Below are 17,181 nucleotides of genomic sequence, written 5' to 3' on the forward strand. Positions count from 1 at the left end.
GCTTAATACGGGTATTCGAGACGCTTGTCGGCCGGTCGTGTATACCCGAATACGTGTATATATGGCATATACACATGTTGTATTTAGGTACGTATGCGAGCTTGTCGGTATATGAATACAAGAATACATAAGAATGTATATCAGCTAGCTAGCCTACGTGCATGTGGCCGGACACGTACATGCAAACATTAGTTGCACCATATTTCATGCATGTGCATGTGCATGTACGTGAGTGGGTACATGCCATGCCAATAAATTTGCCCTTTGCATTATAACTTGCCTTTGCTTATATAGCCTGCATCAAAACTCATTAAAACAAAATATTTTAATATATTATAACTGGGCACCCTAGGAGCTCTCTCACGCTATCTGCCTTTGAAGCCGTCCAATTTCAAGTTATGGCTGTCCTGGGCCATTGGATGCATGGTAGAAATTTTCTGAACACCCCCGTCCCCGCAGCTTCTTGAGGGTAGCTGCTCCCGTAACTTTTTCTGACTAATGTGGTTAATTGGGCCAAACAGCCCACCTAGCATACCTGTCGGCTGAGGCGAGGAAGCATTCCGTGAGGAAAAGGATCAAACCGACCAGTCGTGGGGCGTGATAGCTAACCCTAACCAAGGCCAGCGGCGGCGAGCCGAGGCATCATCGAAGTTCGAGCCCGTGCTGCTACCTGCTATTCGCCAAAGGGGTTCATCCACGAAGGATCTAGAGGAGCGGTCGTGTGTGTGTCCATCCAGTCCCAATTTGAGGCGCACAGAGGAGCGGCCGGTAGTGTGCCCGATGCGAGGCGCTGGATTGGATCAACCGGAGGTGAGGAGCGGCCGAATCGAGCGGATTCAGGGATCAAAGAGGCGAGAGCGCCGGTGCCTCTCCAGCGGCCTTCACGTTGGTACCGATTGATCCGGGAACGAGGACTTCCATGCCGACGGTAACAGCGCCTCACCAAACAACGGCATGGAGTCGGCTCGATTGCCTCGGTTTGTTCGGTTGCACAGCGCGGCGGGATGATGTGTGGCAGCAAACAGTCGTGCGTCCATTGAACTTCTATCACCAACGAAGATGATTGAGAGGTTAATCCGCCTCAATTACCTGCATATATGCTCTGTCCCGTCACCCAGGTTTGTCGTCCTTCCTCTAGCAGTACGCAGTAGCATCAAGCAGCTATGCTTCTCCACTAGGTCGCCCATTCATCTTCAACTTGCTGCGGATTTCCCATTCCCACTACAATCCCTTCACGCTCTGATCGGGTTCCTACTGATGCTGATTTCTGCTCTTAACTTCTTGTAGTTACTGACGCCCAAGTGCTCGGGACTGGTTTTGGCTTATTGGTTCAACAAATTTCTGTAGGGTGTTTATGGGGTTTTTTTGTTCCTTAATTCTGAAACTTAGGATCCAATGGCTGCTGGCAGGTTAATTAAGTGTAATGTCATATTTTTTTCATATCCAATGTGTTCAAATGATTGCTTAGTTATTTTCCATGCTTGTCTGTTCTTAATTATTCATGACAAGCTACTCCCGGCTATATATGCATCAGGTTGTTTAGGAAAATAGATCCATATGCGCAAACATCAGTTTTCTCTTACGCACTTTTAATTTCTTCATATATCAGATAAAATGACATATCTAATGTTTGTGCAGTTCATGCAAAGAAGAAAGAATTATGGAATGTTTGGTGCTTCCAGTGTGTGCCTAATTTTTTTTAAGACTGGTGTATGTCTGATTGTGGGCCCTTTTGAGCAACTTCAGTAATTTGTAGCAAATCTAAATTAAATATGATGATGTGAACTTTATCCGAACATCAGTGTTGACATATACGAGGTACAAAAACTAAATTTAGGCTACGCCCGTACGTGAGTTGTGAGCATATCATTTCATCTGTATTGGGTAATGTCCTATATTTATGCAAAACCTTCTCCATTGTTGAAACTATTTTGAGCCATCGCATCATTGACATTACCTCTGCTGCATACCAAGAAACGGTATCGGAAATCACACAATTAAGCTTTTAATATACATGCCACCTTTTCGATTACGCTTTGAATATAAATTTACTTGACACTCAAATGCAAAAGTGGTCACAATGTAGAGATGATAAGAGTGTTCTGTTCCAAGTTAATATCTGTTGAGAAATTCAATTCTTGGACGTTTTTCTTGGGTCTTCTTCTTTTATGACTGAGCACCTTTCCAGCCCTCTAGGGCTATTAGCATTTTCAGCCTTTGGATCATCAGTTTAGATCGTTTTTGGCCATCAGATTTACTCTTAATCCCGCGTGGAATCGTTGTGTTCGCTAAAACTGAGCGTTTCCTTTCTGGGCAGCTTCTCCGGTGACTATTTTGGACTCCTGGTGTGAAATTGGGCCTAATGGGCTTCAACAAGTCTCCTTCCGTGCACCCACACCCCACACGACGCTCCTTTCGTCTCTCTCACTCTCCTGCCGCTATCCTCCTTCTCCAGTATTTCCTAAAGGCGCAACAAGGAGCATCTTTTTCTCGAGCCGGCGACGAGCTCCATCCGCAAATTAGTGGCACACTACATCCCTGAAGCATGTGTCCGATTTTTCAAGCCATATCTAGAGTCATCGGGCACACCGTTTCCAGATCCACCATGTCGAGCAACTAGCCGGAGGTGCGTATTGACATCTGACCAGTTTCAATTGGGGCCTATGGGTTGGGAGGGGCTCAGGGCGTGCATCATTTCGAGGGGCTCAAATGGCTCTAAGTCAGGTTGGGAGGGGCTCAGGGCGTGCGTGCAACTTCCAATTTATTCTACATCTCATTTATAGATAATTTGTAGATGTCAACAGAAGGTGTCAAGGTGATCAGTATATTAGAGAGTTCAAGTAATCTGAATCGGAAGTTGTCAAACTTGAATACCTGAATTTCATTGATCCAGATGAGAATACTGTAAGTTTTATTGAGTTCATGTGATTTGTTACTCAAATCCATCCCTATACACATGTCCTGGACTGACTGCATAACCATTTCTTTGAGGGGGGAATTTATGATTCACTGTTAATGGGGAGTCACGACGAGACTAGGTTATAGGCAGAGACGCTAAGCCGGACCACACGGTCCCTGCTTCGGGCCTCACGGACCTCACGCTGATCAGGTTGATACGAACCGCGTGATTGTTTGTCTGTTCGACGGGCAATACCGATCCGCTGTGGTTTGAAGGAAGTAATCAATCTTCAGTTTCTGGTTGACTCATTGTGGATGATGTATGCCACTTGCTGGTGACTATGCTTCTTTAGGACAAGCATCTGTGCATATAAGCTAGCTCACCTTGCGCTCTCCCGTCACCCTTACTACTCCGGCAACAGAACCTCTAGCAACATGGTTCTCAGCCTGGCTACCCTCTATCTACATTTGTTTATTTCCTGTATAACCCATCTACATTTGTTTCTTGGGAGTGGCTTCTCTTGTAGTGTACGCATCCATATAGAAAAATGGGGAAGTTGGCACAACATTGTTGGATCTATGCCATAACAATATATCCATTAGGTGTACTAGGAAAATTGCCCGTGTGTTGCAACGGGAACATAAACTTTAGTTGTTCTACAGCAATCTAGAAGGGATTAAATTGATGTGCAATATGTTCTTTGTTCTACAACCATACCTAGATGTGATTATAGTTCAGTTAGAAATCTGAGATTATTTTCCTCTAAAAATGAACATTAACCCTCGGAACATCAACACCATGCGTGTCTTGTACATAATCAAGGAGTAGTGTGTATTGTAGGTAGAAAGATAAGTTGTTGTTTAGGTAGTGGGAAAAAAATAGCTAACAGAAACTATGACTTCGTTAATCAGGCAACCACATTAAGTAAACAAAACCCCTCATTTATCTGGCAGGCGAGATTGCGGAATAGTACCTCAAGAGAACTGGGAAATAGTGCAAAAAAACTGATAATACTGTACCACGTAATTTTGAAACGCTGAAGCATTTTCATATGATGATTTCATCAACCTTTTATACCACATTGTATACATGAACGTAGTTTTCAGATCAAACACCTTGTAAGCACAATTTCGAATGAGACACGTTGTGTTATAAACTTATAATTCAGGTGGCATTCATTTTTCTTTCCAAAATATTTGAGTTGAGACTTGTCTCGAGCAGTTACGGCATAATCAAGCAGAGTTCAGGCACAATCTATTCCATTAAACAAATAACCTTTTTTCTAAGTAAAATTCCATGATCACATCTTAGACCTATCTTGAACAGAGTTAAGGCATAATCTATTCCATTAATGAAATAGTAACATTTTCCTATTCTGCTCAATACAATTTCATGATCACAACTGCATAAACTACTTATTATCAACAACACAAAACTGCTGGAGATTAGAGCAATCATGGAAGAAGAAAAGCGATGAAAATATATTAATGATTTGCAAAATAAACAAAGCAGGATCAAAAGAGGCACCACACCAGGCTATTCACACTTACGTCGCAATTGCTTTTGCCGCTAGCATCTTCGGTCACGACCATAGCACCAGAATGCACTTCATTTATTATTATCACAAAAAGGACGTATACACCAACCACACTATACATTTTTTTCCACAAAGAATCACTATATACATGTTCCTCCAAATGTTTACATCCTCTAGAACTTTCTTCCCTCTCATCCTGATGCATCCCACCCTCTCCAGCACTTGTCTCCTCAGCCCTGGGTACTCTTCTCCTACATAGCAGTTGTACAGAAGCAAGGTATTCACTCGGGAAAAAAAATATATTTCAACCAAGTAGATGCAGATGAATATGATCGAGTGGGAGAAGAATCAAGAACTTATATTTATACCATGAGGTCTATGAAAAATAATAAACTCGCTGAGGAGAAGAAACATGATGTCATTGCGTTGCTTTCGAACCACCGGGACAAAGTGGACAACATCACGACCGTGTCATTGACAATAGCCACACTACAGCATCATGTGCCGCTCTTCCTAGAGCCCTAGACCATAATCCTCCCCGGATATGGCGAGAGGTGATTATGAACAGAGCCTCCGGGCCTTCATGGTGGGGACATCAACAGACAATATTATACATTTGTTTAGGTTCTGTGCTAGTCACTGTCGTGAACGTAATGAACAACTTGATGGAGAAAAGGATTAGCCTACCTGAGAAGCATGATGGCGGCAGCCTATGTTAAGAGATTACGGAATTGTCAACACTTCAATGATTTCAAAGCTTGCAGTTTGTTCTGTGGAGACGATTCAATTTTTTAATTCCTCGAATGTCCTTTTTGTCTATAGGATGCCCTCATGGTCTCATATGTCTCTCTGTGTGCAAAGATAACACTTTAAAGGCGAGTCGCATGAATGCAAGATAAAACTGCGTTGGTTATGTTCAAACTTTTCGTGTCTAAATTGTGCTTTATTTCCTGCAAACTGGCACCTTACTATACATGATAATATCTAAAATAACAGGCAGCTGTATGATCTTATTCTACTACTGCCTAACTTTGTGATACATGATAATTAAGCAGATGTGACTTCTCTAATATGCATGTGCTATACATAAGAAAATCAAGATAAAAAATCTTTGATATGGGATGAAATCGAGATGCATAGAAAATCACATATAATGGGTGCTTGCGTGTGGTCTAAGTAGTACAGAGCGAGAAGATAATTGGGAGCCTATGTCCATTCATGCATACCTGCTTGCATACATGTGTACTGCCTTGTTAGATTACTATATACGCACCACGTCGACAGAGCTTGTTGGCATGTTCTGCATAGATGACGATACGCAAGAAGGTAATGGATCTGAAAATAATGCAAATAATAAGGAATCAAGAATGTCTAGTGTAGATTAGTCTTGAACTCTCGATGGGCATCAACCAAGTAATGAACCACATGGCAGACTGTTGTAGCAAATATCCAAGTTCTGTAGGCCGGTGGGACAACCTGATTTGTGTGAGGAACTGAAGATGGACCAAACAAACAACAAGTATAAGAAGGTATTAAGGCAAGGGAGTGACATGGAGTTCAGATGAGATCTGTACCATTGTGGTAGTGGTGGCTGGTGGTAAAAAGAGGAGATGCTATGGATGATAGGCAGTAGCACCAAAATCTGAATCAACCCATCTAGAATTTTCAGTGTGTAGTTGTGTGCAAACCTTGACAAATGATGTCCAGCTAGGCTTTGTTTGGCTGCACCTGTGCAGAGTTGTGGGCAATCTGCCTAGCCATTCTTCCCCTCCTCATCCATGTACTCTCCTTCCGGCTCTTTCCTCGACACAAAGAGGGTGAGTCTCGTACAAATAACCGATAAAGCCAATGGTACAGGAATTACGCGTAGTTTGAAGAGGTTCTTGCTGGCGTCCTCAACGATCCCCTTGACCCCCCGCCACCGTCGTTGCTCAGCAGCGCCGAGCCCAGCCGGTCGATCCGAGGCCTCTGGCCAAGAACAACGTGTGCTCCAGCGAGATGTGCTACCCTTGCCGGCAACCGCACGCCGGCGCCTCAACAGGAACACGCCGCCCTGCCTGCCTCCCTCACCCTGCGCCCCTTCTCCTTCTCATTTCTTCCTCTCTCCCTCACGCCCTGTCTCTCTCTTTCTCTGGATGAGTAGGGCACCAGCCGCCGCCATCTAGCAAGCTGCCGCACCAGTCACCAGATCCGTCGATGCCGCGCCTGAATCCGTCAGTTTTCGCGCCGCCGCCGCGGCTCTTACCGCTCGCCGGCCCGTTCCGGCGAACTCCAGCACCGCCTGCCCGTTTCGACGGAGTTGGCCGGGTGATGAAGAGCGGTGCGGCAAAGGAGGAGAGAGAGGAGTTGGGGGAAGGTGCGGCGTCGGCGTCGAGTGTTCTCGGTGGTGGAAAGCCGCAGGGGTGGTGGCGGCGCACGGCGGAGGGGAGGTGGCCGGAGGGGGCGGCGCATGGCGGAGGAGCGGTGGCCGGCGGGGGCGACGCGCGGCGGAGGGGCGGTGGCCGGCGGGGGCGGCGCGTGGCGTGGCGTGGAAGGGGGTGGCGGCGCCTGGAGGTGGAGATGCGGGAGATAAGGTCGTCCTGCGTTTTTTTTTCTTTTCCCTCGGCCTGTACCGGTTCGGGTTGACTTACAGGAGGACGGCGGGTCGAATTACATAAAAATGCAAGGACTTTTATGTAAAAAGTCCAACGACGTACGACCACAAGCAATAGGGGGTGGCGAGCAGAAGCAATATATATACACACTAGATCCTTGAAGGCGCGCGTTGCCGCGCCCGTCTATTTTTTGTGTTTTATGATAGAGATGGCAATTTGTTTAAGTACATAGAGACAAGATCAACTATGGAATATTCTACATTAGGCTGAAACAATTTTGTTCACGAATGCTTCCCTTTTTCTTTAGATATGAAAGATACTTCTGTAAGTAGTAAGTAAAAAACTAAAAGATACTAAGCTACGATGGAGCAACATCTGCTTTCACTCGGTGAACAGTAACCTTAAGCAAGAATTTGCAGGGAATTTCAAGAATGCATAAGAGATAACATTGACAGGCAGCTACATATGCAGTGTTTACCCACTACGGAGACAAAGATCTGAAAATGCAACAATTACTACGAGGATGAAAGTAAAATCTTCATATTATACTCTTAGCTTTGCATACATGATACATCTTTTTTTGAGAAACATGTCCTCTGTTGGACGCTAGCTCACTAAAATGATAAGAACACATTTTTAGCACAAACAAAGCAAGACCAAATGCTTTACTATTGAGGTCTCAAACATATCATTTTTTGCAAGAATAAAAAAGTCACTAAGTTACACACAAGAGGGAATCAAGTCTGGAGTAGATATTTTATCTACATTCTTCAACTGCAGAATCTGAATAGAAGCCCTATGGGCGCTGGTACCAGCACATTCCCTGGACATCCTCTGTTAGATCGGTAGCAATCCAGGCAGCAGCTCAATGGAAACAAAACTGATGGGAAAGAAGACAACCAATCATAACATATTTTGTGCGAGAAAAAAGAACATTATGATTTTGCTACGAGTACGACCTTCTGCACACCAGTATAAATGAAATGCTCATAAGCCATAATCATTGTCATCTAGCGCTCAGTGTTGTAAAAAATCATTTGCAAGTACAACATGATAAAAGAAAAGCTACATGCTAAGAGAAGTTGCATAAAGCTTTTGTTCATTTCATCACAAGGCATTTATGTACATATACATTTCAGGACCATGGACTGTCAGTGAAGATAGATATTTTTTCCCCTCTTGACAGGAGATGTAAATACCAAAAACTTGCTGAAAACTGATTGCATCTACATGTACAAAACAAACCCGCTGCACTTGCACCGAGATTTCCTGCCCCGTAAATAGTATGAAACGTTCGGATTAATTAACTAAGGGTTTTTTATCGCCAAGGACATGAAAGTGAAATCTAACATAGAAATATAGAGCCAGATAAACATAGTTCTTATCAAGATGGATGTATGGTTCAGAAGATACATATAGGAAGAGTCTCAATCCTAAATAGTAAAGTACATTGGTGCATCAAGAAAGGACTAACTCATATATCGAAGGTCAAAAATAACCAATATATTTATGAGCAAGCCAGCCGGTGCCATGGTTTTATACTAACTAACTACTTCATTAAGAATGTATTTAGATACGTTCTAAATAAGTTTTGAGTTTTATTTCATAGCATATAACAATTTGGGCAAATCGGCAATGGGGTTGACCATTCTCACACAAATTTCATCAGAGGTTTCCAGATGTCTAGAGACAACACGTGTATGGAAATATATCACAACTAAGCAACAGAATCAGGAGATGAATAATAGCAACAAAGAACGAAGATAAGAACAGCCTAGGGTACAACACACTGACCTGATTTGCTGATTTTGTAGCACCATATCTTGTTGGATGCTGGCCTCCTCCTGATCAACCAACAGATGCGATGGCCTTATTAAAATAGGCTGGCAAATGCAAAACCAAGGAAAGGAGATCAAGGAACCGAATTAAATTCTGGAAAAAAGGGACCTCGCAATCAAACCTTGCAAGGGGGCGAGGAGTGCACGATGATTAAAGATGGGGCGCATCCAGATTTTGGCTGATGGTGAAGCTGAGGGACACAGGGGGCGTCGAATCCATCGCCTGGAAACAGGAGCAAGGCAATCGCGATGGTCATCGCAGTCTGTTGCAACTGAGGTGAACAGATGACCCAGGCGATGAGGCACCCCAGCGTCCAGTGGGAGGATCATCTCGAGGATCAGCTCTCGGCCATGCTAGAGGAAAACGGGGAAGAGAAGTTTAACCCGAACCCAGCCGGGGCGCTCTGACTATCAGCGACACCTCCTCACCCATGCGGATCTGTCGCCCTCTCACCTTCGCCGCTGATCATGGGAGTGCGAGAGGAATTGACGATTTTCTGGTGGAGGACGGAGGAGAGGGGCGGCGGCGGTGGCTGAGGAGATGGAAGGCAAGCAGCATGGATGGTGATGCCGCAACACCACGTGCGGGCCTGAATCAACCAGAGAGTTCAGATTTTGCTACGGGAATAGCGGCCCTCATGGCGTCAGCCCAATTCGTTGCCCATGATCTGCGGCCCATGCGCGCATTGACCAAGGCATCTAACGGCAATGAACGCCTAAAACAACAGATCCAATGGCCGAAATTGCTAGTGCTCTGAGATGGTTGGATTAGTGCTCGGTTATAATGTATTTAAATATATATATATATATAATATAATCTTATATATATATATATATATATATATATATATATATATATATAGGTATAGGTATAGGTAAAGATAAAGATTTCTGTATTGGAAGTTATATTGTTATTTGGTTTGCACAAAGTTTTGAATTTAAAATTTATGGTGATATGCGGGTATCTTTTTAATAATAACTCACGTGTTTTCGGACAAGGCACTCTAGTGGCAGCAAAATCTAAGAGCCACAAAGTTGTTGAAATCAGGTACTGCAATGGTCTTTTATTTTCCAGCCAACAGGTAATGAACGTCAACCATGAAAATCTGAAGCACTTTGTTCTTAAGAGTTCCAGGCTTAAATAGAGAACGTCTACAGCAGAAAACTTATTTGGAAAATCTTATTTTTGAAATGTTTATTGGGGGAATCTCCCAAATAGAACTGTAGTAGCTGAATTATGTTGCTTAACTTTTTGATTCAGTTTTTTCATACTATCTAAGAATTACTTCATGTTCTGGTTCCTTTTTTATGTTATGTCTTGTGAGCATACACAAAGCTATAAAGGGAGCATCTATCTTTTCCAAGAAGCAAAGGTAAACTCTAATTAGACGAATGCATGTTTTTAGTAGTAACACCTAACCTCCTTATTGGATTTGCTTTACAGTGTATGGGTTCCTGTGGTCTCCACTTGACGTGTATATGCATGCTAGGTCAATTTGTTTTCAGTTATCCACTAACCCGGGAAACACCACAGTAACCTGTTCGCCTCTTAGAATCAGACATCACAGAGCAGCCATTCTGGCAATTCTCAAATGTTGATGTCCATTCCAAGCTTTACATAGATATCTTTCCTTGAAATAAATAAATTGTATTAGAAACAAGCCATCATAAAGGAGGATCTACACCTAGCAATCTTATTTCCACAGACTGAAGAAATGAATGAAAAACTTGGTTATTGTTTAATATGTGCGTATACTATTTGAATCCTTCTTGCTATTTTTATGAAACATCACTTCTTAATCATAATTTATGGAGCTTTCTTCAGTATGTAGTCTATAGATGCTGCTTTATTTATTGGTGCATACATTTTCTGTAGATGACATCTCAAGCACTTGCTCAAATAAATTATAATTTATTTATACAGGCTGGTGTTGATGTGAATAAAATTGACTATATAGGCATTACTTGATGGCAGCAATGAACAGCGTCCTACCTGGTATGATGAAGTGCTCACTAGATGCTGGTGCTGACCCAATATTCCTGGCCAAGTGAGTTACGGAGTCTTATATCATTTCCTCCTCTGCCTTTGTGATCCATTTTTGATGCAGTACAAAGATAAAAGTAGTTTTATTCCATTTTGGTCCATTTTTCATGCTGTACAAAGATAAAAGTAGTTTCTTTTTGTTTCAGGGATATACTGGAAGAGGGGTTGTTGACTGTTGACATCATTAAAATAAACTTCACTATTTAGATTGTTAAAGTTGAAATCTGATCTTCCTGCATTATATAGTTTTCATTTCTGCTAGAGGATTTCACTTTCATAATTAGCATTAGCGCTAATTCATTTATTTCTTTCAAATTTAAAAGGAAATAGTATTATCATCTGAAACCTCACACGTATAGTCTGAATGTTGCAAGTATCAAAGAAATAATACTTGCCATTTTATAACTTAGTAGGTGCCAACTTGTCTGCGAGCTACCATGCGAGCTACCAATTGAGCGTAGAACAGAGATGGGGGTATTGTGCTCTTGTTTCTGATCGAATTGGCGCTAATGCATGATTGAGTTGCTGATGGCGGATGTGGCTGTATGTGTAGCCGACTGAGGATGTCACATTGTTTCTTAAAGTTTAGTGCTATGACTTGGCGAAGTACCTATGCCAATTTGCTGTCAGCTTGATTTGTATTTGTAATTTTGTTTTATTATAACTTGAATCAAACAGATAGTGGGCTCTGTAAATGATTATATTTGTTTTTAAGATCCTTTCTTGCCAGATACCGGCTAGCACACCGACCATTTGGATGCATCAAGCCTTGGATTGAGAAATATGCACTGTGTTTATCAGTTTTCTATTCTTCACATTTTATTACATGTCATCCAACTATCTACAAATAAGGTGCATAACCAATCCATTGAAAATGATTAAACTTTCATTCTGGACTAACGTTTGAAAAGAAAACATATATTTTGCTGAAAAACAACTCCCATGTCTTTACATTAAAATTCCTAGCATTTCATACAACAGTAAAAAAAGGACGGGCGCAGCAACGCGCGCCATCAATGATCTAGTTATTTTATGCAACAGTGCACAAAAACACATCGAACAAATGCCCCCTCGTCGAGTTGAGCTTGAGTGCGAAGCAAATCAAGCTTGACTCGACGAATACATTTTCCTGGATTGATTCGGTGCACCAACATGTGTGCAACCTGAAGAACCGAAGAAGGATCGACCCTCCCTGTGACGTCATGCAAGTGGTTCCAATGATGATAGTGTAGTAACAATGTAAATTGGTGTAGGCATGTCCATCTACACTTGCATTCTTTTAAGGAGCTCATTGGATCGTATGATGGGCATGATGCCAGTCAACGAAAGCAACCTATTCCGTCTTCATTCCATTGCGAAACATCATGCCTTATCCTGAAAACAAAAAGAATTTTTTTACCAATCTCGTCACAACCGTCTAGCTGCTACGGTGCCAGCCGACTAGATTGGAGGGTTTCACAGATTCACGCTGGCCGCACTGGCGCGTTGCACTGCTCCCGTAATCTCCTTGTGTTGATGTAGGCGAGGCATCGGTAGACCGTCGATAACTCCCCTTCGTTGAGCGAACCGTCACACCATCCATGGTGTGACAATTCTGGTGGTGCGCCGGGATGCCATCGGCCTTACGGATAATTGAGGGGTTGACGTTGCCCCCATGCTTCATTGTTGTTGGAAGACGGGGTTGCGGAGACAAATCTACTCCACCTATGTGAGCGCAGGCGTGGCCTTCTGGCGCCCATCGTGCATGTCGGTGTAGACCATTGGTTGTCGGGCTGTTATAGGTGTTGTTAGGGACGCATGGGTATTGCTGCACCCAAACACCCAAGACGTAGTTTGATGTAGTGGTTGTTGTCTGAATGTCGTCGACGATGACAGGGAGTGTCTCTCCATGGCTGCAAAAGATCCTGGAGGAGGACAACTAGGAACACCAAACGAAAACAGGCGAAAAAGAGAGGAAAAAAAGTTTGTGAGTTTTAAAATGTTGCCTTTCCCGTTATACACCAGCTATAGGCGTGATATCTGCGAAGGCTACCCAAGGCCTTGTCATTGGGAACCGTCGAAAGACCTTGACGATTGCAACTCAACAACTTAAATAGCTCTGGTGTACGTGTATGAAGACGCCGTGTTTCGGGATGCTTCCGAGAGGCAACAAAAATTCATACTCTAGCCCATCATCATATTGAGGGCCCCGACGGCTCAACATGCCCCCTGCACATGCCCCATGAACCCAGAGACTTGGGTGTGGTAAGTTCAGGGTAAATGGTTTTGAGACAACAGCTTGGCGATTTTTCTTCGTGCATATTGAGGGGTGGTGAACAACTACCTCCCTCCTTCCTTCCAGTGGGTCCCTTTCTGCTTGGGACCACTTGATTGATTCTTGTACTATTGGGATTTTTCTTGAATTTGCTTCTTGGACTTTGGGAATTTTATTTTGATTGCTCATGCGGATGATTGCTTGGCTGCGAACTTCATGGACTTGCTTTGACATTCGGCTGAACTTCTTGAGGACTATTCTTCCAGGATTCTTAGGGACCCACCTTGAGAACTTGGAAGGCAACTGTTCACCACTGTGGACTAGGAAAAACCCTTTAGCACATTATCTGGGGCTTCTGGTGGCGCACCCCAGGGTTGCCATGTGACTACGCACCAAACCAACTTGTGCTGGGTCAGGCATCCCTCCATGATCTTTTCCTATAGTCTTCCCTGGAGTGCGAGCCTCCATGAACACGAGGCATGCCGGAAAACACGAAGAGCGTGGGTCTCAATACTCAGAAGTGCCCAAGTAATCATCTCCGCTGCCTCCGGAAGCATACAAGTGGTACGTGTCGTGCATGGTGGGTGTAGGAGCCGCTCCACCTGCAACTTGACACATTGTGCCGCCCTCCGACAAGTCCTAGGGTAGCCTAAACTTCAATCAACAACGTAGTGCGATAGGGGGAAGCCATTTTTTTGTTGGACTTAGTCCGTAAAAATTGGGGAAAACTAAATATATCCACAAAATGCTAAGGAAAATGCATCATGAATCCGAAAGCCCACAGAAAAAGTTTCCCCAATGAAAATCCAAAAGGAAACAAAAGAGGCAAAATTTTAAGAAAAATATTTTTTGAGGAACCTTCCGTTGATTGGGGGCATAGGTCGGACTCCCTGGGAATTGACAAGCTGGTATGCTCCCCCGTCATAGACTTGCTCGATGACGTATGGACCTTCCCACTTTGGCTCGAACTTGCCCTTCGTTTTGTGCGTCACGACAATGGGTCGCCTGAGCACGAGAACCAACTCGCCTTTTCGGAAGACGCGTTGCTTCACGAGCTTGTCATAATCTCTCACCATATTCTAGCGGTAAAGCTCCAGGTTCTGTAGGGCATGAAGTCGCCCCTTTTCAAGGGCGTCGAGCTCCTGAAACTGCAGTTGTACCTGTTTGTCTTGGATGATCTCATCTTGGATAGCCACCCTCAAATAGGGTAGTTGGGCCTCCAGTCGCAGGACCGCTTCACTCCCGTAAATAAGAGAAAACGGAGTTGCCAATGTTGGGGTACGGACTGTAACGTGGTACGCCCATAAGGACTCGAAGAGACGGTATGGCAGTCTCTCTTGGTCCTTATGAAGGAAATATGCCCTAGAGGCAATAATAAAGTTATTATTTATTTCCTTATATCATGATACATGTTTATTATTCATGCTAGAATTGTATTAATCGGAAACATAATACATGTGTGAATACATAGACAAACATAGTGTCACTAGTATGCCTCTACTTGACTAGCTTGTTTATCAAAGATGGTTATGTTTCCTAGCCACGGACAAAAGAGTTGTCATTTGATTAATGGGATCACATCATTAGGAGAATGATGTGATTGACATGACCCATTCCGTTAGCCTAGCACTTGACCGTTTAGTATATTGCTATTGCTTTCTTCATGACTTATACATGTTCCTGTAACTATGAGATTATGCAACTCCCGTTTACCGGAGGAACACTTTGGGTGCTACCAAACGTCACAACGTAACTGGGTGATTATAAAGGAGTACTACAGGTGTCTCCGAAGGTACATGTTGGGTTGACGTATTTCGAGATTAGGTTTTGTCACTCCAATTGTCGGAGAGGTATCTCTGGGCCCTCTCGGTAATGCACATTACTTAAGCCTTGCAAGCATTGCAACTAATGAGTTAGTTGCGGGATGATGTATTACAGAACGAGTAAAGAGACTTGCCGGTAACGAGATTGAACTAGGTATTGAGATACCGACGATCGAATCTCGGGCAAGTAAAATACCGATGACAAAGGGAACAACGTATGTTGTTATGCGGTTTGACCGATAAAGATCTTCATAGAATATGTAGGAGCCAATATGACCATCCAGGTTCCGCTATTGGTTATTGACCGAGAATAGTTCTAGGTCATGTCTACATAGTTCTCGAACCCGTAGGGTCCGCACGCTTAAGGTTTCGATGACAGTTATATTATGAGTTTATGAGTTTTGATGTACCGAAGGAGTTCGGAGTCCTGGATGAGATCGGGGACATGACGAGGAGTCTCGAAATGGTCGAGACGTAAAGATCGATATATTGGACGACTATATTCGGAGTTCGGAAAGGTTCCAAGTCATTCGGGTATTTTTCGGAGTACCGGAGAGTTACGGGAATTCGCCAGGGAGTATATGGGCCTTATTGGGCCATACGGGAATAGAGGAGAGAGGCCGAAAGGAAGGAGGGCGCAGCCCCCCTCTAGTCCGAATTGGACAAGGGGTGCAGCCCCCTTTTCCTTCCTCCTCTCCCCCTCTTTCCTTCTCTCCTACTCCAACAAGGAAGGGGGGAGTCCTACTCCCAGTGGGAGGAGGACTCCTCCTGGCGCGCCCCTCCTGGCCGGCCGACCCCCTCCCCCTGGCTCCTTTATATACGGGGGCAGGGGGGCACCTCTAGACACAACGACACAAGTTGATCTACGAATCGTTCCTTAGCCGTGTGCGGTGCCCCCCTCCACCATATTCCACCTCGGTCATATCGTCGCGGAGTTTATTCGAAGCCCTGCGCCGGTAGAACATCATCATCGTCACCACGCCGTCGTGCTGACGGAACTCATGCCCGAAGCTTTGCTGGATCAGAGCCCGGGGATCGTCATCGAGCTGAACGTGTGCTGAACTCGGAGGTGCCGTACGTTCGGTGCTTGGATCGGTCGGATCGTGAAGACGTACGACTACATCAACCGCGTTGTGCTAACGCTTCCGCTTACGGTCTACGAGGGTACGTGGACAACACTCTCCCCTCTCGTTGCTATGCCATCACCATGATCTTGCGTGTGCGTAGGAATTTTTTTGAAATTACTACGTTCCCCAAACAGTGGCATCCGAGCCTGGTTTTATGCGTAGATGTCATGTGCACGAGTAGAACACAAGTGAGTTGTGGGTGATACAAGTCATACTTCTTACTAGCATGTCATACTTTGGTTCGGCGGTATTGTGAGATGAAGCGGCCCGGACCGACATTACGCGTACGCTTACGCGAGACTGGTTTCACCATTACGAGCACTCGTGCTTAAAGGTGGCTTGCGGGTGTCTGTCTCTCTCACTTTAGCTGAATCGAGTGTGGCTACGCCCGGTCCTTGCGAAGGTTAAAACAGCACTAACTTGACGAACTATCGTTGTGGTTTTGATGCGTAGGTAAGAACGGTTCTTGCTAAGCCCGTAGCAGCCACATAATATTTGCAACAACAAAGTAGAGGACGTCTAACTTGTTTTTGCAGGGCATGTTGTGATGTGATATGGTCAAGACGTGATGCTATATTTTATTGTATGAGATGATCATGTTTTGTAACCGAAATTATCGGCAACTGGCATGAGCCACATGGTTGTCGCTTTATTGTATGAAATGCAAACGCCCTGTAATTGCTTTATTTTATCACTAAGCGGTAGCGATAGTCGTAGAAGCAATAGATGGCGTAACAACAACAATGCTATGATGGAGATCAAGGTGTCGCGCCGGTGACGATGGTGATCACGATGGTGCTTTGAAGATGGAGATCACAAGCACAAGATGATGATGGCCATATCATATCACTTATATTGATTGCATGTGATGTTTATCCTTTATGCATCTTATCTTGCTTTGAGTGACAGTAGCATTTTAATATGATCTCTCACTAATAATCAAGAAGTGTTCTCCCTGAGTATGCACCGTTGCGAAAGTTCTTCGTGCTGAGACACCACGTGATGATCGGGTGTGATAGGCTCTACGTTCAAATACAACGGGTGCAAAACAGTTGCACATGCGGA

At 44.1% G+C, this 17,181-nt stretch overlaps 2 long non-coding RNA genes across 3 annotated transcripts; both read right to left on the bottom strand.

Annotated features, from left to right (window-relative positions):
* Positions 1-4,445: 4,445 nt before the first annotated feature.
* On the bottom strand, positions 4,446-7,018 carry LOC123071069 (uncharacterized). 2 transcript variants are annotated; one of them, XR_006434127.1, is made up of 5 exons: positions 6,011-7,018; positions 5,663-5,929; positions 5,124-5,285; positions 4,805-5,015; positions 4,446-4,687 (listed from the first exon to the last, which is right to left on the bottom strand). It is a non-coding gene; the product is annotated as an uncharacterized lncRNA (long non-coding RNA). The 2 variants fall into 2 exon arrangements; XR_006434126.1 differs by having other exon boundaries at positions 5,663-7,014.
* A 238-nt stretch (positions 7,019-7,256) lies between these two features.
* LOC123071070 (uncharacterized) lies at positions 7,257-9,608 on the bottom strand. Its single transcript, XR_006434128.1, has 3 exons — positions 8,991-9,608; positions 8,825-8,874; positions 7,257-7,910 (listed from the first exon to the last, which is right to left on the bottom strand). It is a non-coding gene; the product is annotated as an uncharacterized lncRNA (long non-coding RNA).
* Between the last annotated feature and the right edge of the window lie 7,573 nt (positions 9,609-17,181).

The sequence above is a fragment of the Triticum aestivum genome, chromosome 3B, assembly GCF_018294505.1.
Source record: "Triticum aestivum cultivar Chinese Spring chromosome 3B, IWGSC CS RefSeq v2.1, whole genome shotgun sequence".
Lineage (NCBI taxonomy): Eukaryota > Viridiplantae > Streptophyta > Magnoliopsida > Poales > Poaceae > Triticum > Triticum aestivum.